The sequence below is a fragment of the Arachis stenosperma genome, chromosome 7, assembly GCF_014773155.1.
Source record: "Arachis stenosperma cultivar V10309 chromosome 7, arast.V10309.gnm1.PFL2, whole genome shotgun sequence".
NCBI lineage: Eukaryota > Viridiplantae > Streptophyta > Magnoliopsida > Fabales > Fabaceae > Arachis > Arachis stenosperma.
Genome location: NC_080383.1, coordinates 78,801,646 through 78,826,049, shown reverse-complemented (window position 1 = coordinate 78,826,049; position 24,404 = coordinate 78,801,646). Strand labels below are relative to the sequence as shown.

Genomic DNA, 24,404 nt, shown 5'->3' with positions numbered 1-24,404 from the left:
ATATTGCTGGAAAGCCCAGGATGTCTACTTTCCAACGCCGTTGAGAGCGCGCCAATTGGGCTTCTGTAGCTCCAGAAAATCCACTTTGAGTGCAGGGAGGTCAGAATCCAACAGCATCTGCAGTCCTTTTGAGTCTCTGGATCAGATTTTTGCTCAGATCCCTCAATTTCAGCCAGAAAATACCTGAAATCACAGAAAAACACACAAACTCATAGTAAAGTCCAGAAAAGTGAATTTTAACTAAAAACTAATAAAAATATAATAAAAACTCAACTAAAACTACCAAAAACATACTAAAAACAATGCCAAAAAGCGTACAAATTATCCGCTCATCAAGTTCTTAGCTGAATTCTTGCAAATCTGTGACACAGTCAAGACTAATGGGGTTAACCCTGAGGTCTACAGACTGATGCTATTCCCTTTTGCTGTAAGAGACAGAGCTAGAATATGGTTGGATTCTCAACCTAAAGAGAGCCTGGACTCTTGGGAAAAGCTAGTCAATGCCTTCTTGGCAAAGTTCTTTCCACCACAAAGATGGAGTAAGCTTAGAGTGGAAGTCCAAACCTTCAGACAGAAGGATGGAGAATCCCTCTATGAAGCTTGGGAAAGATACAAACAATTGATCAGAAAATGTCCATCTGACATGCTTTTTGAATAGAGCATCATAGGTATTTTCTATGATGGTCTCTCTGAACTATCTAAGATGTCCTTGGATAGCTCTGCTGGAGGATCTCTTCATCTGAAGAAGACGCCTGCAGAAGCTCAAGAACTGATTGAAATGGTTGCAAATAACCAATTCATGTACACTTCTGAAAGGAATCCTGTGAACAATGGGACTAGTCAGAAGAAAGGAGTTCTTGAGATTGACACTCTGAATGCCATATTGGCTCAGAACAAGATATTGACTCAACAAGTCAATTTGATTTCTCAAAGTCTGTCTGGAATGCAAAATGCACATGGCAGTACTAAGGAAGCTTCATCTGAGGAAGAAGCTTATGATCCTGAGAACCCTTCAATGGAAGAGGTGAATTACCTAGGAGAACCCTATGGAAACACCTATAATTCTTCATGGAAAAATCACCCAAATCTCTCATGGAAGAATCAAGAGAGACCTCAACAAGGTTTCAATAACAATAATGGTGGAAGAAACAGGTTTAACAATGGCAAGCCTTTTCCATCATCTTCTCAGCAACAGACAGAGAGTTCTAAGCAGAATACTTCTGACTTAGCAACAATGGTCTCTGATCTAATAAAGACCACTCAAAGTTTCATGAATGAAACAAGGTCCTCTATCAGAAATTTGGAAGGACAAGTGGGTCAGCTGAGCAAGAAAGTTACTGAACTCCCTCCTAGCACTCTCCCAAGTAATACAGAAGAAAATCCAAAAGGAGAGTGCAAAGCCATAGACATGGCCGAATATGGAGAGAAAAGGGAGGAGGAGGACGCCACTGAGAAAGACCTCAGTGGGCGTGTACCAATCTCCTCTGAGTTCCAATGGGAATCTGAGGCTCAAAATGAGACCATAGAGATTCCATGGACTTACTTCTGCCATTCATGAGCTCTGATGAGTATTCTTCCTCTGAGGAGGATGAGTATGTCACTGAAGAGCAAGTTGCTAAATACCTTGGAGCAATCATGAAGCTAAATGACAAGTTATTTGGAAATGAGACTTGGGGGGATGAACCACCTTTGCTCACCAAAGAACTGGATGACTTGTCTAGGCAGAAACTGCCTCAAAAGAGGCAGGATCCTGGGAAGTTTTCTATACCTTGTACCATAGGCACCATGACCTTCAAGAAGGCCTTGTGTGACTTAGGGTCAAGTGTAAACCTCATGCCCCTCTCTGTAATGGAGAAATTAGGGATCTTTGAGGTGCAAGCTGCAAGAATCTCATTAGAGATGGCAGACAATTCAAGAAAACAAGCTCATGGACTTGTAGAGAATGTTTGGTGAAGATTGAAGACCATTACATCCCTACTGATTTCATAGTCCTAGAGACTGGGAAGTGCATGGATGAATCCATCATCCTTGGCAGACCCTTCCTAGCCACAGCAAAGGCTGTGATTGATGTTGATAGAGGAGAGTTGATCATTCAAGTGAATGAAGATCCTTGGTGTTTAAGGCCCAAGGACATCCCTCTATCATCATGGAGAGGAAGCATGAAGAGCTTCTCTCAAAGCAGAGCCAAGCAGAGCCCCCACAGTCAAACTCTAAGTTTGGTGTTGGGAGGCCACAACCAAACTCTAAGTTTGGTGTTGAACCCCCACATTCAAACTCTAAGTTTGGTGTTGGGAGGTTCCAACACGGTTCTGAGTATTTCTGAGGCTCCATGAGAGTCCTCTGTCAAGCTAATGACATTAAAGAAGCGCTTGTTGGGAGGCAACCCAATGTTTTATAGTTAACTATTTTCTTTTGTTATTTTATCTTTTTGTAGGTTGATGATCATAAGAAGTCACAAAAACAATGAAAAAAGCAAAAAATAGAATGAAAAACAGGAAGAAAAACAGCACACCCTGGAGGAGAAGAAGCTGGCGTTCAAACGCCAGTAATGCTAGCTGTTGGGCGTTTAACGCCCAGTCTGGCACCATTCTGGGCGTTTAACGCCAGAAAGGGGCACCAGACTGGCGTTAAACGCCAGTAAAGGGCAAAACCTGGCGTTAAAACGCCAGGAATGGGCACCAGCCCGGGTTTAACGCCAGAAATGCCTCAAAACGTGATTTTGAGTGCCAATTGGTGCAGGGATGACTTTTCCTTGACCACAGGATCTGTGGACCCCACAGGACCCCACCACCACTCTCTCTCTTCTTCCCCCATTCACCAATCACCTCAAAACCTCTTCCCCAAAAACCCTTCACCTATCAAATCCCATCTTTCTCTTCACCACTCACATCCATCCTTCATAAAACCCCACCAACCTCACCCTTCAAATTCAAACCACTTTCCCTCCCAAACCCACCCATAATGGCCGAACCATTACCCCCCTCTCTCCTATATATACCCTTCTTCAACCCTTCATTTTCACACAACCTAAACACCCCTTCTTTCCCTTCTTGGCCGAACACACCACCTTCCCCCTCTTCCTCATTTCTCCTTCTTCTACTCTCTTCTTTCTTCTTTTGCTCGAGGACGAGCAAACATTTTAAGTTTGGTGTGGTAAAAGCGTTGCTTTTTCGTTTTTCCATAACCATTTATGGCATCCAAGGCCGGAGAAACCTCTAAAAAGAGGAAAGGGAAGGCAAAAGCTTCCACCTCCGAGTCATGGGAGATGGATAGATTCCTCTCAAGGGTGCATCAAGACCACTTCTATAAAGTTGTGGCCTTGAAGAAAGTGATCCCCGAGGTCCCCTTTTCACTCAAAAAGGGTGAATATCCGGAGATCCGCCATGAGATCCGAAGAAGAGGTGGGAAGTACTTACCAACCCATTCAACAAGTCGGAATCTTGATGGTTCAAGAGTTCTATGCCAATGCATGGATCACCAAGAACCATGACCAAAGTGTGAACCCGAATTCAAAGAATTATCTCACTATGGTTCGGGGGAAATACTTGGATTTCAGTCCGGAGAGTGTGAGGGTGGCGTTCAACTTGCCTATGATGCAAGGAGATGAGCATCCTTACACTAGAAGGGTCAACTTTGATCAAAGGTTGGACCAAGTCCTCACAATCATATATGAAGAGGGCGCACAATGGAAGCAAGATTCAAGAGGAAAGCCAGTTCAATTGAGAAGGCATGACCTCAAGCCCGTGGCTAGAGGATGGTTAGAGTTCATACAACGCTCAATCATTCCCACTAGCAACCGGTCCGAAGTTACCATAGACCGGGCTATCATGATCCATAGCATCATGATTGGAGAAGAAATAGAAGTTCATGAGGTCATAGCCCAAGAACTCTACAAGGTGGCGGACAAGACCTCCACTTTGGCAAGGTTAGCCTTTCCTCATCTCATCTGTCACCTCTGTTATTCAGTTGGAGTTGACATAGAGGGAGATACCCCCATTGATGAGGACAAGCCCATCACCAAGAAAAGGATGGAGTACACAAGAGACCCCTCTCACCATGAGGTCCCTGAGATTCCTCAAGGGATGCACTTTCCTCCACAAAATTATTGGGAGCAACTAAACACCTCCCTAGGAGAATTGAGTTCCGACATGGGACAACTAAGGGTGGAGCATCAAGAACACTCCATTCTCCTCCATGAAATTAGAGAAGACCAAAGAATCATGAGGGAGGAGCAACAAAGACAAGGAAGAGACATTGAGGAGCTCAAGCACTCCATAGGATCTTCAAGAGCAAGAAAGAGCCGCCATCACTAAGGTGGACCCGTTCCTTGATTTCCTTGTTCTTTATTCTTCTGTTTTTCGATTTTTATGCTTTATGTTTGTCCATGTTTGTGTCTTGTGATCATTAGTGTCTTAGTGTCTATGCCTTGAAGTTATGAATGTCCTATGAATCCATCACCTTTCTTGAATAAAAACGTGCTTAATTGAAAAGGAAAGAATTGCATGAATTCTGAATTTTATAATAGTTTAATTATTTTGATGTGGTGGCAACACTTTTGTTCTCTGAATGTATGCTTGAACAGTGCATATGTCTTTTGAACTTGTGGTTCATGAATGTTGGTTCTTGAAAGAATGATGAAAAAGGAGACATGTTACTGAGGATCTGAAAAATCATTAAAAATGATTCTTGAAGCAAGAAAAAGCAAAAAAAAAAAACCGAAAAAGAAAAAAAAAAGAGAAGAAAGAAAAAGAAAGAATAAGAGTTGTGATCCAAGGCAAATAAGAGTGTGCTTAAGAACCCTGGACACCTCTAATTGGGGACTTTAGCAAAGCTGAGTCACAATCTGAAAAGGTTCACCCAATTATGTGTCTGTGGCATGTATGTATCCGGTGGTAATACTGGAAGACAGAGTGCTTTGGGCCACGGCCAAGACTCAAGAAATAGCTATGTTCAAGAATCATCATACTTTACTAGGAGAATCATTAACACTATCTGGATTCTGAGTTCCTAAAGAAGCCAATCATTCTGAATTACAAGGGATAGAGTGAGATGCCAAAACTATTCAGAGACAAAAAGTTAAAAGCCCCGCTCATCTAATTAATACTGATCTTCATAGATGTTTTTGGAGTTCATTGCATATTCTCTTCCTTTTATCTTATTTGATCTTCAGTTGCTTGGGGATAAGCAACAATTTAAGTTTGGTGTTGTGATGAGCGGATAATTTGTACACTTTTTGGCATTCTTTTTAGTATAATTTTAGTATGATCTAGTTAGTTTTTAGTATATTTTTATTAGTTTTTAGTTAAAATTCACTTTTCTGGACTTTACTATGAGTTTGTGTGTTTTTCTGTGATTTCAGGTATTTTCTGGCTGAAATTGAGGGACCTGAGCAAAAATCTGATCCAGAGACTCAAAAGGACTGCAGATGCTGTTGGATTCTGACCTCCCTGCACTCGAAGTGGATTTTCTGGAGCTACAGAAGCCCAATTGGCGCGCTCTTAACGGCGTTGGAAAGTAGACATCCTGGGCTTTCCAGCAATATATAATAGTCCATACTTTGCCCAAGATTTGATGGCCCAAACCGGCGTTCAAAGTCACCTCAAGAAATTCCAGCGTTAAACGCCGGAACTGGCACCTTTTTGGGAGTTAAACGCCCAAACTGGCACTAAAGCTGGCGTTTAACTCCAAGGAGAGTCTCTACACGAAAAAGCTTCATTGCTCAGCCCAAGCACACACCAAGTGGGCCCGGAAGTGGATTTTTATGTCATTTACTCATCTATGTACTAGTTCTCTATAAGTAGGACCTTTTACTATTGTAATAGAGACTTTTGGTAGCTATCTTTGTTTTATGCTATCTTAGACCTTTGGGAGGCTGGCCATTCGGCCATGCCTAGACCTTGTTCTTATGTATTTTCAACGGTGGAGTTTCTACACACCATAGATTAAGGTGTGGAGCTCTGCTGTACCTCGAGTATTAATGCAATTACTATTGTTCTTCCATTCAATTCCGCTTGTTCTTTGTCCAAGATATCACTTGTTCTTCAACATGATGAAGGTGATGATTGACGCCCATCACCATTCTCACCTATGAACAAGGTGACTGACAACCATTCTTGTTCTACAAGCATCTGAGGCTTAGTGAATATCTCTTGGATTCTTTAATCGGAATCTTCGTGGTATAGGCAGGACCTTGATGGCGGCATTCAAGAGAATCCGGAAGGTCTAAACCTTGTCTGTGGTATTCTGAGTAGGATTCAATGACTGAATGACTGTGACGTGCTTCAAACTCCTAGCAGGCTAGGGCGTTAGTGACAGACGCAAAAGTATCGATGGATATTATTCCGGCCTGACCGAGAACCGACAGCTGAATTCCGCTATGCTGTGACAGGACATATGCAATCGCTTTCACTGAGAGGATGGGAGGTAGCTGCTGACAACAGTGAAACCCTACACGAGCTTGCCATGGAAAGGAGTAAGAAGGATTGGATGAAGGCAGTAGGAAAGCAGATAGACGGAAGGGAAGGCATCTTCATACACTTGTCTGAAGCTCTTACACCAATGATATACATAAGTATCACTATCTTTATCTTCTATATTATTTTCGTTCATCATCATATACATTTGAGTTTGCCTGACTAAGATTTACAAGATGACCATAGCTTGCTTCAATGCTAACAATCTCCGTGGGATCGACCCTTACTCACGTAAGGTATTACTTGGACGACCCAGTGCACTTGCTGGTTAGTTGTGCGAAGTTGTGTAATGCCATGGAATTGAACCACCAAGTTTTTGGAGTTCATGACCAGGGATTATGAGAGTTGTGAAAAGTATTGTTCACAATTTCGCGCACCAGTAATTCACCTCTTCCATTGAAGGGTTCTCAGGATCATAGGCTTCTTCTTCAGATGAAGCATCCTTAGTACTGCTTGGTGCATTTTGCATTCCAGACAGACTTTGAGAAATCAAATTGACTTGTTGAGTCAATATCTTGTTCTGAGCCAGAATGGCATTCAGAGTATCAATCTCAAGAACTCCTTTCTTCTGATTAGTCCCATTGTTTACAGGATTCCTTTCAGAAGTGTACATGAATTGGTTATTTGCAACCATTCAATCAGCTCTTGAGCTTCTGTAGGCGTCTTCTTCAAATGAAGAGATCCTCCAGCAGAGCTATCCAAAGACATCTTGGACAGTTCAGAGAGACCATCATAGAAAATGCCTATGATGCTCCATTCAGAAAGCATGTCAGAAGGACATTTTCTGATCAATAGTTTGTATCTTTCCCAAGTTTCATAGAGGGATTCTCCATCCTTCTGTCTGAAGGTTTGGACTTCCACTCTAAGCTTACTCAATTTTTGAGGTGGAAAGAACTTTGCCAAAAAGGCATTGACTAGCTTTTCCCATGAGTCCAGGCTTTCTTTAGGTTGTGAGTCCAACCATGTCCTAGCTCTGTCTCTTACAGCAAAAGGGAATAGCATAAGTCTGTAGACCTCAGGGTCAACCCCATTAGTCTTGACAGTGTCACAGATTTGCAAGAACTCAGCCAAAAACTGATGAGGATCTTCCAATGGAAGTCCATGGAACTTGCAATTCTGTTGCATTAGAGAAACTAATTGAGGCTTAAGCTCAAAGTTGTTTGCTCCAATGGCAGGGATAGAGATGCTTCTCCCATAGAAGTCGGGAGTAGGTGCAGTAAAGTCACCCAGCACCTTCCTTGCATTGTTTGCATTGTTGTTGTTTTCGGCTGCCATGTCTTCTTCTTTGAAGATTTCTGTTAGGTCCTCTACAAAGAGTTGTGCTTTAGCTTCTCTTAGCTTTCGCTTCAAGGTCCTTTCAGGTTCAGGATCAACTTCAACAAGAATGCTTTTGTCTTTGTTCCTGCTCATATGAAAGAGAAGAGAACAAGAAAATGTGGAATCCTCTATGTCACAGTATAGAGATTCCTTGAGGTGTCAGAGAAGAAGAAAAATAGAAGGAAGAAGGAGAAGAATTCGAACTTAGTCAGACAGAGTTCGAATTATGCATTGAGGAGGAGTGGTACTCCATAAATAGAAGGATGTGAGAAGAGGGGAAGAGCTTTTTCGAAAATTAAGTTAAAAAGATTTTTTAAGAAAAACAAAAAAAAAGAAAAAAAATTTTGAAAAACTTTAATTGATTTTCGAAAATCAAGAGTGGGAAAGAAATCAAGTAATTTTTGAAAAAGACTTTGAAATTAGAAATCAAAAAGATATGATTGAAAACTGTTTTGAAAAAGATGTGATTAAAAAGATATGATTGAGAAGATATGATTTGAAAACAATTTTAAAAAGATTTGATTTTAAAAATTAATAACTTGGCTATCAAGAAAAGATATGATTCAAACATTAAACCTTTCTCAACAGAAAAGGCAACATACTTGAAATGTTGAATCAAATCATTAATTGATAGCAAGTATCTTTGAAAAAGGAAAGAAATTGATTTTGAAAACATTTGATTGAAAAGATATGATTTGAAAAAGATTTGATTTTGAAAAACTTTTGAAAACTTGAAAAAAATTGATTTGAAAACAAGATCCTCCCCCTTGTGCCATCCTGGCGTTAAACGCCCAGAATGGTGCACATTCTGGCGTTTAACGCCCAATGCACTACCTTTTTGGGCGTTAAACGCCCAACCAGGCACCCTGGCTGGCGTTTAAACGCCAGTCTGTCCTTCTTCACTGGGCGTTTTGAACGCCCAGCTTTTTCTTGTGTAATTCCTCTGCTGCATGTTCTGAATCTTCAGTTTCCTGTACTATTGACTTGAAAATAGAACCAAGATCAAATAAACAATGCATGCAAGACACCAAACTTAAAATAAGACACTAGACTCAAACAAGAAACATAAAATATTTTTGGTTTTTTATGATTTTGTAATTTTTTTTTTGATTTTTCGAAAATTATATGGAAATGGAAAATAAAGGTTTCAGAATTCTTAATTTGGATTCCAGGAATCATTGCAATGCTAGTCTAAGACTCCGGTCCAGGAATTAGACATGGCTTCTCAGCCAGCCAAGCTTTCAAAGAAAGCTTCAGTCCAAAACACTAGACATGGCTAATGGCCAGCCAAGCCTTAGCAGATCATTGCTCCAATAGCAAGATTGATAGAGATCAATAAGCTCTTGTGATGATCAGTTGAAACCTCGGTCCAATAAGATTAGACATGGCTTCTCAGCCAGCCAGATTTCAACAGGTCATCATGAAACTCTAGAACTCATTCTTAAGAATTCTGAAAAATACCTAATCTAAGCAACAAGATGAACCGTCAGTTGTCCATACACGAAACAATCCCCGGCAACGGCGCCAAAAACTTGGTGCGCGAAATTGTGAACAATATTTTTCACAACTCTCATAATCCCCGGTAATGAACCCCAAAAACTTGGTGTTCAATACCATGGCATAAACACAACTCCGCACAACTAACCAGCAAGTGCACTGGGTCGTCCAAGTAATAAACCTTACGCGAGTAAGGGTCGATCCCACGGAGATTGTTGGTATGAAGCAAGCTATGGTCATCTCGTAAATCTTAGTCAGGCAAACTCAAATGGATATGGTGATATACGAATAAAACATAAAGATAAAGATAGAGATACTTATGTAATTCATTGGTGGGAATTTCAGATAAGCGCATGAAGATGCTGTGTCCCTTCCGTCTCTCTGCTTTCCTACTGTCTTCATCCAATCCTTCTTACTCCTTTCCATGGCAAGCTTATGCAAGGGTTTCACCGTTGTCAGTGGCTACCTCCCATCCTCTCAGTGGAAATGTTCAACGTACCCTGTCACGGCACGGCTATCCATCTGTCGGTTCTCAATCAGGCCGGAATAGAATCCAGTGATTCTTTTGCGTTTGTCACTAACGCCCCGCCTTCAGGAGTTTGAAGCACGTCACAGTCATTCAATCATTGAATCCTACTCAGAATACCACAGACAAGGTTAGACCTTCCGGATTCTCTTGAATGCCGCCATCAGTTCTAGCCTATACCATGAAGACTCTGATCTCACGGAATGGCTGGCTCGGTTGTCAGGCGAGTGCTCGGTTGTCAGGCGATCAACCATGCATCGTGTATCAGGAATCCAAGAGATATTCACCCAATCTAAGGTAGAACGGAGGTGGTTGTCAGGCACACGTTCATAGGTGAGAATGATGATGAGTGTCACGGATCATCACATTCATCAAGTTGAAGAACAAGTGATATCTTAGAACAAGAACAAGCGGAATTGAATAGAAGAACAATAGTAATTGCATTAATACTTCGAGGTACAGCAGAGCTCCACACCTTAATCTATGGTGTGTAGAAACTCCACCGTTGAAAATACATAAGAACAAGGTCTAGGCATGGCCGAATGGCCAGCCTCCCAAAGAGGGTTCAATCATAAAAACATGATCAAAAGATGATAACACAATAGTAAAAGGTCCTACTTATAGAAAACTAGTAGCCTAAGGTTTACAAAGATGAGTAAATGACATAAAAATCCACTTCCGGGCCCACTTGGTGTGTGCTTGGGCTGAGCAATGAAGCATTTTCGTGTAGAGACTCTTCTTGGAGTTAAACGCCAGCTTTTGTGCCAGTTTGGGCGTTTAACTCCCACTTTGGTGCCAGTTCCGGTGTTTAACGCTGGAATTTCTGAAGGTGACTTTGAACGCCAGTTTGGGCCATCAAATCTTGGGCAAAGTATAGACTATCATATATTGCTGAAAAGCCCAGGATGTCTACTTTCCAACGCCGTTGAGAGCGCGCCAATTGGGCTTTTGTAGCTCCAGAAAATTCACTTCGAGTGCAGGGAGGTCAGAATCCAACAGCATCTGCAGTTCTTTTCAGTCTCTGAATCAGATTTTTGCTCAGGTCCCTCAATTTCAGCCAGAAAATACCTGAAATCACAGAAAAATACACAAACTCATAGTAAAATCTAGAAAAGTGAATTTTAACTAAAAACTAATAAAAATATACTAAAAACTAAACCAAATATACTAAAAACATACTAAAAACAATGCCAAAAAGCGTACAAATTATCCGCTCATCAATGTCCCAGGAGAGAGCCAATAAGGTGGCCAAGCAGACGGCCAACTTGTTAGAAGCAGGATTCAACTGGGAACTAGACTACTTGACTTGGCAGTCGAACGTAGTCCTGGTTGAGAAGCCCAACAGAAAGTGAAGAATGTATGTAGACTACTCGGACCTCAACAAGGCGTGTAAATGCACCGGCCAGACGAGGAGAAAATGGCGTTTATAACACCAAGTGGCACTTACTACTACAGAGTAATGCCGTTCGGATTAAAGAATAAGGGAGCAACTTATCACAGGATGATTAGCAAAGTTGTCAGCGACCTTATCGGGAGGTCGGTAGAGGTGTACGTGGACGACATCTTGGTAAAGATCAGCCAATCGAAAGACCTAGTTGGTGACCTAAAGATTGTGTTCGCGTCCCTCTGATGACACAATATGAGGCTTAACTCCCTCAAGTGCGCTTTTGCCATGGGAGCCGGGAAGTTCTTGGGTTTCATGATAACCCAGAGGGGAGTTGAAGTCAACCCTGAGAAGTGCGAGGCAATTTTACAAATGACGAGCTCGGGATGAATCAAGGACGTGCATAGGTTAGCCTAAAGACTCACGGCCCTATCTTGTTTTCTTGGTGCGTCGGCGGCCAAATCCCTTCCATTCTTTAGCTTGATGAAAAAAGGAATAGCTTTTGAGTGGACTCCAGTGTGCGAAGAGGCTTTGAACCACTTCAAAAGCATACTCTCGGCACCCCCAGTCCTTGGCAAGCCCAAGGACGGTGAGACGCTATTCCTGTACTTGGCAGTAACGGACGAAGCCTTGGTGGCCGTTTTGGTACGAGAAAAGGAAAAAATCTAACAGCCGATCTACTTTGTTAGCAAAGCAAAGCATTGGCAACAACAACAATAGTAGCATGGGGATTGAGAAAGAGGTGCTTACTAGGAAGATTGCTGTCAAGGAAAATTGGAAAAATCCGAGGGAATGTAGTTGAATTGGAAACGGATAATGGCAGTAGAATCTAGAAAGTAGGAAAGGAAAATGAGAAGGGATGCAGAAATGAGAAGATGGAACCTAAAAGTGGGGGAAAGAAAGTGAACATTGAGAAATAAATGCCACTACAAGGAAGCACGAAAGTCAAGGGTAGAACTGACTTTTCCCCCAAGCTTTCAAATAAACCATAATGGCAATAAATGATAGGCGCAGAGAATGAGGCGACGAATGACACTCCCTCGTAACGGTGAAACCCACTCGTGCATAAGGGGCACGCCCCTATCACAAGCGACCGACCCCGCAAGGATCCAAACAAAGAGAAAGTAGAACAGAACGCACCAACAACGGCGCTTACGACCATAGCTGGCGCGTTGGGGGAAGAGTTCCGGCCTGGCCCAGTTGGTCTAATGCCCCGGCCCGGCTGGCCAACCCGACAGGTACACAAAACCGAACCGGTAGAAAACCCGAAACACCTCCTCCCCTCCCACGAGGTACATGACAGCTGGGGAAAGGAAGTTTTCTGGAAGGTGGGTCTGCTCCTGTGGGACCCAGCCTAGGTGCAGACTATATAAGGGGAGGGCCCTACCCCTCCCCCGAGGTATGTCACCTAACCGTCACCTTTTCTGCTACCTTGTATGGATTCTGACTTGAGCTTCGGATTCCCTTTTGCAGGTGGCTCCCCCTCTCACCACTCCATCAACCCAGGAGATCGTGAAGCTCCTTTCCTCTCCCTCCAACGTGTGCCCGGGAGGTCTAATCATGCATGACCAACCCACATCCAGGTCGCCAGTCGTACACACAGCATCTTCGACCCGTTTAGGAACTAACCGACTAACCGAACAATATCAAACTGCAATTGTGGTGTAATGCCAATGCATAATTATTGTGACTATATATACATGATCAAAACTGCAGTTTAAAATCATGTATAAATGTCCATCATCACTTGAACAAAAATTATTAACACAAAAGAAGAGAACAAAATTGTCCTTGTAATAAAATTAAAATTGTTATAAGGTTGTTAATATTTGGCGCTTAAAGTCAATGGCAGTTTCTACCAAGTCCAATTTGAGCATCAATAGACAAATGTATTGCAAGCGTAGCTCAATTGGCATATAAAAATTTCGTTCTACTCATATATAGTCTGAATTTAAGAGGGGAAAAAGTAAATGGGTGTCACAAGCAAGCCTTCTTACAATCGTAAGAAAGCACTAGTACACTATATATAGTGACCAAAAACATTCTATCTCTAAGTTGACCCCTTAGGCATTATTATCTACATAATAATGGATTTCCATGAAAGTGACTCATTGAAGATTTGTCCTTATATTCATATATTGGGGTTTGTCATAAATAGTATTTAGGATGTATCCAAAAGAATTAATAATATAATAAGGAAAAAGGTATATGTTTGTGTATATATATGATATGTGTTGACAAACGAATGAGGTTAACGTTATTGATTATATTGATATCATTAACAACTTTGAACAATATAACTAGCACACAAGGAAGTGACAAGCTACTAAACTAATTATTATTGCAAGAACCTTTTAATTTGGAGTGATAATCAATACGTCAATTGGTCTATTTCACCTTTTTCATTGAAATCAATTGCTATTTCATTCTAATGAGTTGATTTGATTTATATGTGTAACATGGTTTTGAATTACGGTAATCAATATAATATCGTAAAATTTTATATTTTTTAACGACGAAATGTCCAAAAAATTTATATTTTTTAATATACTTTATTTAAACTCTGATCTGAATTCTAAAGAAGACAGAAACCACCAGCATTTTAAGTTAATACTTACTAAGATGTTTGTCATAAATTTTTTATTTGAATGCTAAAATTTTTTAAAGTTTTCAATGTATATATTGAAAAATAAATAAAATCATTAAAATTTTTCAACATAAACATCTTTAATAAATTTAGGATACATGTTGATAAAACTCTAATATTATTGTTATTGTGTCAACTCAATTGGAACATGATAATTAGACACTAATCCTCTTAATAAGCAAGGTTTGATCCTTATAAAATATTTTTTAAAAATTTTATATTGGTGGATTCTCTAGTACCCAACACTAATTTTGGGATATACTTCCTATCTTCATGTAACATGAGATTATTGGTGCAAATGCTAGATGTAGACCCATGATTACTTAACTCAACAGTAAACAGTGTCAATGATCAATTGAAGCACAATTACCGAAAATATTTAACCAACTTCATTCTTGTTTGCAAATGTATTCGTTACTTTCACCTATTATTTAATTTTGTGTTTCCGTGGATGAATATAATAACTTCTCTTTTTTTTTTTTTTTCCTTTTCCATAAAATTAAAACTGTAAATATCTTTGGTTTAAATTGAGTCTTTCATGTTTAATTTGTGTTTATATTAATCTTATTTTAGTCTTTTTTTTAATATAACAAAAATATATAACAATACATAAACTAAAATATAAAATATCTTTTTTTCCTCTTTATTGTTTGATTAGAAGGAGTTCTTTTATTGTTAAATATAAAATATATTATATTATAAATACGTTCAATTAAAAATATTCAATCTTATATAATTATCCTCAAACAATCTTCCTAATATAATTCATATATTTTAATTTACTGATGACCTTTGATTATTATTATTATTATTATTATTATTATTATTATTATTATTATTATTATTATTATTATTATTATTATTATTATTTTAAAAGATGCCTTTCATGAGAAAAAAATCAACTTTATAAATAAATAAACTAATATATAATTTTTTCGAGAGATGCTATTATTACTCATTTTGAAAATTCAGCTTATGGACATTATATATTCTAAACTTTTACAATACAATTTCATACATTCGTTATAAGGATTTTGTTTATTTGTGACAGATTTTTCTCTTATTTGTGGAGGTTTATAAACTTCATCAAATAGTTTGTGAAAATTTTCAAAATTTCCAAAATTTAAGGTGCCACGAAGTCTTTTGTGGGGAATTTCTAAAAACCTCCATAATCTATTCCATGAGGATTTTATGTATGTTTAGTGAGAGTTTTATATTGAACTTTTTTGACGATTTTAAATTACTTTTTATGGCATTTAAAAATTCCCCAAATTGATTTTTTAATTTAACAAAAAATAACTATTATGAGATTTTCAAACCTTCAAAAATCCTATAATTTTTATTTATTTTTAATTTTAAATCATTCATTAATCTTATCTTATTTACATACACAAATTAAAAATTTATTTTTTAATATTAAAATTTAAAAACTAATTAAATATTTTATAACACAATTTCTAAATATAAAACATAACTTCATATATAAAAAAATTTTCAATGTCAATAATTTCAAACATAACTGCATATAATATTGTTTTACATAATTATTACTGTTTTTTTTTTAAATAAAATAAAACAACAACTTCAATAAAATCTAATTACATAAAATCTCAAATATTTGTCCTTGAATGTCCGTTGCTATGATCGGCTTATCTCCTAACATCAAAGAGAGTAAATAGACTCGCTTTCAAGATCATTAGCCTATGAGATATTAATATAAGATATCAATAAATGTACACGCATATATTAATATAAGATATCAATAAAACAAATAACAATAAACCAAAATGGACTCGGCAAGACAAGAACCATATCGTTGCTGGAGGGGGCATTATATCATAGCTAGGATATATTTATGATATGATAACTTCAAATAATCAAGACTGTAATGCTCTTTTTTAAAATCTCATTTTAACATAAAAGTTAACTTCAAATTCTCCAGTTTTTGAATCTGTTTGATCCCTACCACCACCACTTGAGGCAATCCAGATTAGCTGAGATCTACCCCTATACCAAAAAGCAGAACTTTAATAGTTGAAAGCCAAAATAATGGACATTTGACTAACCAATACGAACAATTAATTGAAGAATTTCTCTGCATTTACTTTTTATATTTTCTTTTAAGAATTATATTTAAATTTTAAAGCTTACAGGTTCTAAAAAAACATGGACTAAGACTGATAAGTTACAGAATTTAGAATCTATAAAAAAAAAGTTATTAACTCTACACTAATAAATATACTTTAAAACCACAGCCGTCTCCTTCAAACTTTATGTATTTGCTTTTTTTTTCATTTCTATTTGTGAGGGGTCATCAAACATGTGCTTTTTAGAGTATACACAAATCAAATTTCTATAAAAAAAAAAGATTATTAAGTCAACTACATTTGTTAAAATAAATATATGGGCATATTTTAAATTTAATAAAGAGAAGTATAAAATAAACCTACCAATACTGAAGGGCTTGCACATAGGATCAGTAACAACTCTATATCTCCTGCTACATAGGTCTGTATAACAATTGGTAGAATTCAATTTCTTCAGCAGTTACACATGTACACAAAGACTGTTAAAACAACGAAACAATAAAAGTTATAAAATTAAAAAAAATTACCATGTTTTTAGCAAGATGTGGGGCTCTTTTTTCAATTAGCAATGCAATAACAGCAGGATCTGTTTCAGTCTTGTAATTTGACATCAAAATGATATTGTGTTCCTATAGTAATATTTCAGTCTTAGAATTTTCTTCTTTGACAAAGCGTATAATTTATTTAACCTTATGTTGGAATTATATTTCACATGAAGACTTTTATAGAATCGTTTTCACTAGAATATCTACAATATTCAAATACATAACGACCAATTTAATGACTAAATTTGATTGTGCAGATAACATTTCTGTTTAAAGTCTATTTTCTTATTAATTATTTCCATCGTAGAACACTTATACTAATTAATAAATATGCAATATGCAGCAAGTGGAAAAGGGAAAGTGGGAAAGCAAGCGTTCCTAGAAGGGTTATTACTTCACTGCCAACGTTGGGAGCAGGGCAATCTGCATTCGATATCTATTTCGAATGGGACAGTGACATGGGATTATATTGCTTTTCTTTATCTCAGATAAAACCTTATCTTAGCTATAAAACTATTCTAGGAGATGCATGTATCTTCATCTCATATCATGGATCCATTATGTGGGATAGAGTAGGTTATTGAAATAATATAGAATTGAAAATTGCTACAATTAGGTGAATTTAATTTTGATAGCCCACTAGGGAAATTGAAGAGGAGAGATTGATCATGTAGAAGAAAAGAATGTAATAATTAAGAGGTGCAGAAAATGTTCTATATGAAATATCTTAGTAAAGGGCATAAATTTTTTCAAGGTAGATTATAACTTCAAGAATAATTATCTAAAATATAATGAATGGACTATAAATAAAAGACCGGCTAAATTGTAGTTAATATTACCCTGGCAGGATGGTCATTGGGAGTTGGCAATGAAGAAGTGGGGCAAGAAGTAGTTTCCTTAATCATCATGCGGCTAGGAAGAGAAGCTGCTGCTGGTAGAGTAGCAGTATTATTATTTGTTGGTGTCAAAGGATGATGCAAGCTTGAAGCAGGTGCCGTAGGAGGCATTGATTTCAATTCGTTATGAAGGTCATTAATCTTTTTCAGAAGTTCTTTCATATATTCAATTGCATCCCCACGTATTGAAGCTCTGTCCATCTTTCATAGCCACATATATAATAACACTAATAATTAATTATTAAAGCTTTCAAACCATGCATGCTATATATACATGTTAGCTTAATAAAAAATTAATCACTGCTTAAAAATTATGCGACTCATCATCATCACAGATCTGGATACCAGATAGTGAATTATATGAACCATATAAATTTATGCGTTTATGTATATACAGTTTTTGAATGCTTTAATCTAAGACCTGCAAAGTAAATTTAAGTTCATGCAGTTCACATATTTGAGTGAAAGAAGAATGAAGAAAATAGTGGCTGTTAAAAACACGTTGCAGGATGAAAAACATAAATTGCATGATAGAAAATTTCAAGATGGATACCTAGAGTTGTAAATCCAGGATCTATCCTTGCTCTGGTCAAAAGTATATTCACAACTTCATCTTTATTCATATATATTGTAGGCACTTTTCTATCAAATTCTGCATCTGTAAACAAATTTTGTTTTAAGATTTTATTTTATATTTTTAAATTACACTACAATAAATAAGGGTTTTCACAACGGTCAAAAACCATTGCCATAGATCGAAAAACCATTTCGAAAACCTTAGGCAACGCTTTGGCAACGGTTTTTGACCTGTGGTATATGCGGCCGTTACCAATGCTCATAGGCAACGGTTTTTTACCTAAGGCAACAGCAACAAAAAAAACCGTTGCCATAGTTACTAGTATAGACAACAGTTTTGACAATAATTTTTAAAGAACGGTTTAGAACCATTGCTAGATAGGCAACGGTTTAGAACCGTTCTCTTTCATGACGTAACGATTTAAAACCATAACTTGATAGACAACGGTTTTTAACTGTTGTAGTTTTATTATTCACAAAGCCAACAGTTTTCAACTTCAAATATGCACTGTTTATTCATACATCCAAAAAACTAAAGCAATGCTACCACATTAAAATGATTGAACTATTCTTATTATATAACTTGAAATTTATGTATCTCTCAATTCTTTTCAATTAAAATTTTTCTTTTAAGCAAGGTGAGAGATATATGGAACACTTTATAAATTTAAGACATAGATAGAAATGATCATGCAATAAGAACAAGAGAATAAACGATACAACATAACAGAAAACAAAAAAATAGCATAAGGAGAGGTGATAAAGAGAAAGAATCCACCTTAATGGTGGCGGCTAGTGCTCCTCCTTGAGGATTCAATGTAATGCTTGATCTCTTCAATGTCACTCCTTTGCCTTTGTTGTTCTCCCCTCATAGCCCTTTGATCTTCTCTAATTTCATTGATGATGGCGGAATGCTCTTGATGCTCTATCCTTAACTGATTCATGTTAGAGCTCAACTCTCCCAAAGAGGTTTCACCAGTCTTTGGTGCCATACTTAGGAGTGGTAGAAGTAAAAAAGCAAAGCTTTTGCAACACCAAACTTAAGAGTTTTTCTCGTCCACGAGCAAATATGAACAATAGGAAAGAATAGAGTAGAAGAGGGTGGTGTAGGTGGAGATTCTGTGGGACATACTGGTCCTGAGAGGCTAGAGCAATTGAATTCCTTGCCCTCCATATGGGCGTTGAACGCCTAGCTACTACACCATGGCTGGCATGCAACGCTAGCTTTCCTCCCAATTGTGGCGTTGAACGCCCAACTTGGCTCTATGGCTGGCGTTCAACGCTAGCAAGCATGCCAATTTAGGTATTGGCGTTCAACGCCAGCAAGACACTCCATCCAGAGTGTTCTGTTTTCATTGCTGAACCTTTTTGTTCTCTGTTCTGACTACCATGATTGGGTTGCCTCCCACCAAGCATTTCTTTAATGTCAATAGCTTGACACTCGATTGCTGACTTTCTTCCTCTTCTTTCAGTTGGTTAACAGCAATGACTCCATGGGAGGAGAGGAGGAGATTAGTGCCCTCAGATTTGAATTTCTCCTAATAAGCTTTCTTTTAGTGTAATGAGCTTGATTCTCCTTGCTTGTTAGGGTAGGGCTTGTATTGTTTCTCCATCCCTTATGCATTTTCCTCTTGGGACCTTCCTCCTTGGTGGGTAATAACTACCCAACACCAAACTTAAGTTTGATGTCCGGGAAAACTGTATGAGTTTTCACCATGGGAGGAGGCTCCAGTATTGTACTCTATATGGAAGTACCTCCTTTCTCAGGGGGTAGTGGAGGTTGAAGGAACTTGATAACCATGTAATCCTTCTATAACCTCATCGCTAATTTGCCTCTCTCAGCATCAGAGAGGCTTCTTCCAGTAGATAGAGACCATTGTTCCACAACCTCAACAAAAGCAATATTGATTTGCATCTTTTCAGAGCCTTCCAAGGATTGTGAGCATCGCTCATCCTTGGTCTTCTTTTGGGGCATCTGAGGGTGTGGCACTTCATGCTTTTTTCCCATAAGAGGGGCATGCAACAATGTGCTCCCAGTCTCTTCTTGAGTCCCTTCTTTATTTTGTTCCTCAACAGTGTGTAGCATTTGAGGCTCAGCCTCTTTGGTACTAATGAGTGCCAGACACACTTCTCTTATCTGTTTAGATAAATGCTGTCTAGTTTGACTCAACTGTGCCTTTATAGTTCTGTTAGAGGCTCGGGCTTCTTGCAACATCTCTTGCAATTTCAAAATTTGTTGTGCAAGGGAGTGTAGCTGCTGAGTTAAAGACTCATTCTGTATGCTCTCGAGCCTCTTCAATAGTCTTTCTCATATGTATGGAACCACCAGCAGAGTGGTTTAGAGACATTTTAGCCATGTTTGAAAGTCCATAGTAGAAGATGTCTAACTGTACCCATTTTGAAAAACATTTCAGTGGGACATTTTGGTGTCTAACTGTACCCATTTTGAAAAACATTTTCTTAGCACCCTTGAAGAGATTCATTATCTCCTTGGTTAAAGCCTTGGATATCTAGTCTCAGCTGGGTTAGTTTCCTTGGAGGGAAGTATCGATTTAAAAACTTGTCCACTAGCTGTTTTCAAGTTTTCAAGCTAGATCTGGGCTGGTTATCTAACCACCTCTTTGCTTGGTCCTTTACAGCAAAAGAAAAGAGCAATAGTCTGTAGACATCTTGGTCTACTCCCTTATTATGTACTGTGTCAGCAATCTTTAAGAAATCCATCAAGAACTCTGTAGGTTCTTCCTGTGGAAGTCCAGAATACTGGCAGTTTTGCTGCACTAGAGTAATGAGCTGAGAGTTTAGTTCAAAGCTACTTGCTCTGATGTGAGGTATGCTAATACTTGTTCCATAGAAGTCAGCAGTGGGATCTGTGAAGGACCCCAGAGTTCTTCTTGAGTCCCTTCTTCATTTTGTTCCTGAATAGTGTGTACCATTTAGGGGTGCCCATGGCCCGGCCCGGCCCGAAGACCCGGTCCGGCCCCAAACACTTTAGGGACTAATTTGGTGTGATTTTACCGGGTTTAGGGCCGGGTAAGGGTTTTAAAAATAGACCCGGTCATTATTTTGGGTCAGGTCCGGGCCAAAGCTCGGGTCACCCGAACTCGGCCCGGTGGCCCGGTCATTGTTCCGAGGGTTACCTAAAACTGTAGGTCGATCTTCGGACGAGATCTTCTGTACTGGTCGGAGCTGCTGTGTCCGACTTGTTGGACTGGCTGAACTGTTGATCCTTCGTCACCGGAGGGTGGGGGGTACCTGCAAGAGACTCCGATGTTTAAGTTAGCATGGGTATTAAACAGGTATTGAGTAGAATCAGAGTATCAGTTATACCTGGGTGCTCCAGTGTATTTATAATGGTGAGATGTGGCCTCCTGTGGATAAGATAAGTTAGTTATCTTATCTTATCTTTATCTTATCTTTAAGTGAGGTCATCTTATCTTCAAGGGAACCGCCTTTATCTTTCTGGGCTTTAGATGCCTTTAGATTGGGCTGTGTTCCTTCGTTTTGGGCCTGCTTTGGGCTCCTTTGGCGAGTTGGCCGAGCTCTTTGAGAAGAGGTCGGATAGTCTGACCTGAAGAGGTCGGTCGGCTTGTCGCTAAACATCCCGGGTCGGACAGCTTGACCCAGGGTATGAACAGTGCCCCTGCTTGAGTTCGATCTTTCCATGAGATCATGCTTTTCAGAGCTTCGATCTCTTTGGAAGTCGTGCTCGAGCATCTGTCTGGCTTGTTTCTTCATTGCTTTGCAATCTTTGTAGATTTTCTAGAGGTTTGGTACTTCACAGTCCAACCTCTTTTGAGTGGTAGCGTGGGTTTTCTACCCTTGCCTTCTGGATCACGCCTTGCTTTAAGTTTGTGTTGACAACCCTCTGCTTTGGCGAAGTTGTCCTTGCGGCTTGATATCCGGACTTTTAGTGATTTGTCCAATGACTTTTTTAGTGTTCTTTATGTAAAACCTTTTTTAGTCTCGGATGACGTTCGTAGTTCTGTTTGAGATTTGTGCCTTCTTTGAGTGGAGTTGTATCCCTTTTGGCTGAGCACATTTGAGCCTTAGGTTGTTTTCGAACCTTTATGGCTTGTTCTTTTTTGAGATCATACTTGCACCTCTTCTTTAGCTGACGTTGACCTGTATGATTTTGCCCCCTGCTTGAGTTCGGACTTTTCTGTGAGACTGTGCTTTCAGAGTTTCGATCTATTCGGGGAAGTCGTGCTCAAGCATCCTGACTTTGGTCAATCTTTGAGTAGTTTCTCCTTGTGCGAGTCTGGTATTGCCCCTTTTACTTTGTTGAGGGAACTTTTCAGCCTTCTTCCGACTTGTTTGTCTTCGCTGTTCGGGCTTTTTAGTCATAATCCAACAACTTTTTAGGTAGTGTTCCGATTGGGAACCTTTTTTACAGTTTGTTTTGGATGACTTTTTAGCTCCGTCTTTGAGGTCGTGCTTTTTCGCTTTTTAAGTAGTGTCTTTTTTCAAGACTTCGTACTTTTCAGCGAAGCACTTTTGGCTTTGGTCTTTTGACCTTTCCTTGGCTGTTTGCGAGATGTCTTTGTCCCTTTTGTGGATCTTTGTAGAGTGTCGGTGCTTTGTTGTCCGACTTCTCTTGATCACTTCTGGTTTTGTTCACTTTCTGCTTGGTCGAGGTGGTCCTTGGGGCTAACTTGTCCGACGACCTTTTAGTGTTCTCGTAGAACACTTTTTAGTCAGTCTGAACAATTTTGATAGTTTTGTCGTGGAGCCGTGGCTTTTTGGGCGGAGCTATGTCCGTTTTAGTGCACGTTTTTCGTTGGTCCGACTTCTTCTTGTCGGTCCAAGCTGTAGCTTTTGTTGGTTCGACTTCTTCTTGTCGGTCCAAGCTGTAGCTTTCGTTGGTCTGACTTCTTCTTGTCGGTCCAAGCTGTTGCTTTTGTTGGTCCGACTTCTTCTTGTCGGTCCAAGCTGTAGCTGTCATTGGTCCAACTTCTTCTGTCGACCCTTCTTTTAGCTTTTGTTGGTCCGACTTTCTCTTGTCGGTCCAAGCTTTTAGCTTTTGCTGGTCTGACTTTCTCTTGTCAGTCCAAGCTGTAGCTTTTGTTGGTCTGACTTCTTTTTGTCGGGGCTCTCCTGAGTTATTTCTGTAATCTTCTTTCTTGGACTTTGTTCAGGTCTCTTTCAGGGATTGCTTTTATAACTCTTTCATCGTTTGGGCCGACTTTGTCATGTCGGGCTCTCCTTAGTTATTTCTGTAATCCTCTTTCATGGACTTTGTTCAGGTCTCTTTCAGGGATTGCTTTTATAACTCTTTCGTCGTTTGGGCCGACTTTGTCATGTCGGGCTCTCCTTAGTTATTTCTGTAATCCTCTTTCTTGGACCTTTGTTCAGGTCTCTTTCAGGGATTACTTTGATAACTTTTTAGTGGTAGGAGTCCGACTTGGTTATGTCGGTCTCCTTTAAGTTATTTTTTGTAGTCCTCTTTCTTGGATCTTTGTCAGATCTCTTTCAGGGACTACTTGTATAACTTTTTAGTGGTAGGAGTCCGACTTGGTTATGTCGGTCTCCTTTAAGTTATTTTTTGTTGTCCTCTTTCTTGGATCTTTGTCAGATCTCTTTCAGGGACTTACTTGTATAACTTTTTGTTTTGGGCTGACTTTGTTATGTCAGGCCCTTCTAAGTTAAAGTAATCCTCTTTAATAGGGTTGGCCAGACCTCTTTCCAGGGTTTACTTATAACTTGGGTTGACTTGGTCCGACTTCTGAACGTTGGCCAGTCTTTAAGTTATTATTTTAGCTATCCGTAAGACCTCGTCAGATTCTTTTTTGGATTGCTTTCGATAACTTCTTACATTATTCTGTGTTCATCTTTGCCGATTTGTAGAAAGTGGTTGGCATCTTTAGATCGTCTTTTGGGTGAATCGTGTTTTCACCTTTATCGGACGGTTATCTTTATCGTGATCGTGCAGTGAAATTATTTTTCACTTTCTGCCGATCTGTTGCTTTATAATCGGATGATGAATGCTTCAGATTAATGCGTCTTGGGAGTTTGTAGAGCAGTGAATTTGGTTTTCACTTTGTCGACCTTTGTCAAAATCAAATGATGAATTTGGTTTTCATCATGGTCGGGCGGTGAAGCTAGTTTTCACCTTGCCGACTTGTCGCTTTGTAATCGGACGATGAATTTGATTTTCATCTTGCCGACTTTGTCGTGATCGGGTGATGAGTTTGGTTCTCATCTTGCCGACCTTGTCGTGATCGGGCGTCTTGGTAGGAAACTTTTTAGGGAATCTGCAAATTTTTAATAAAATGAAGATAAGAGTGTGTACATGTTAGTACTTACCTTTCTAGGTCGGGCAATCTTTTTGGATCTCGGCCTGGCGCCCTTTGCAGGCATGCCATGACCTTGGTAGCTCTTGCCCCTCGAGGTTGGACACTTTGTAGTAAGCTTTTCCCAGTTCTTCTGATCAACTTGGTATGATCCTTTCCAGTTGGC

At 39.1% G+C, this 24,404-nt stretch overlaps 1 non-coding gene across 1 annotated transcript; it reads right to left on the bottom strand.

The window, feature by feature from the left end:
* Positions 1-541: 541 nt before the first annotated feature.
* On the bottom strand, positions 542-645 carry LOC130943166 (small nucleolar RNA R71). Its single transcript, XR_009071696.1, has one exon. It is a non-coding gene; the product is annotated as a small nucleolar RNA R71 (small nucleolar RNA).
* Between the last annotated feature and the right edge of the window lie 23,759 nt (positions 646-24,404).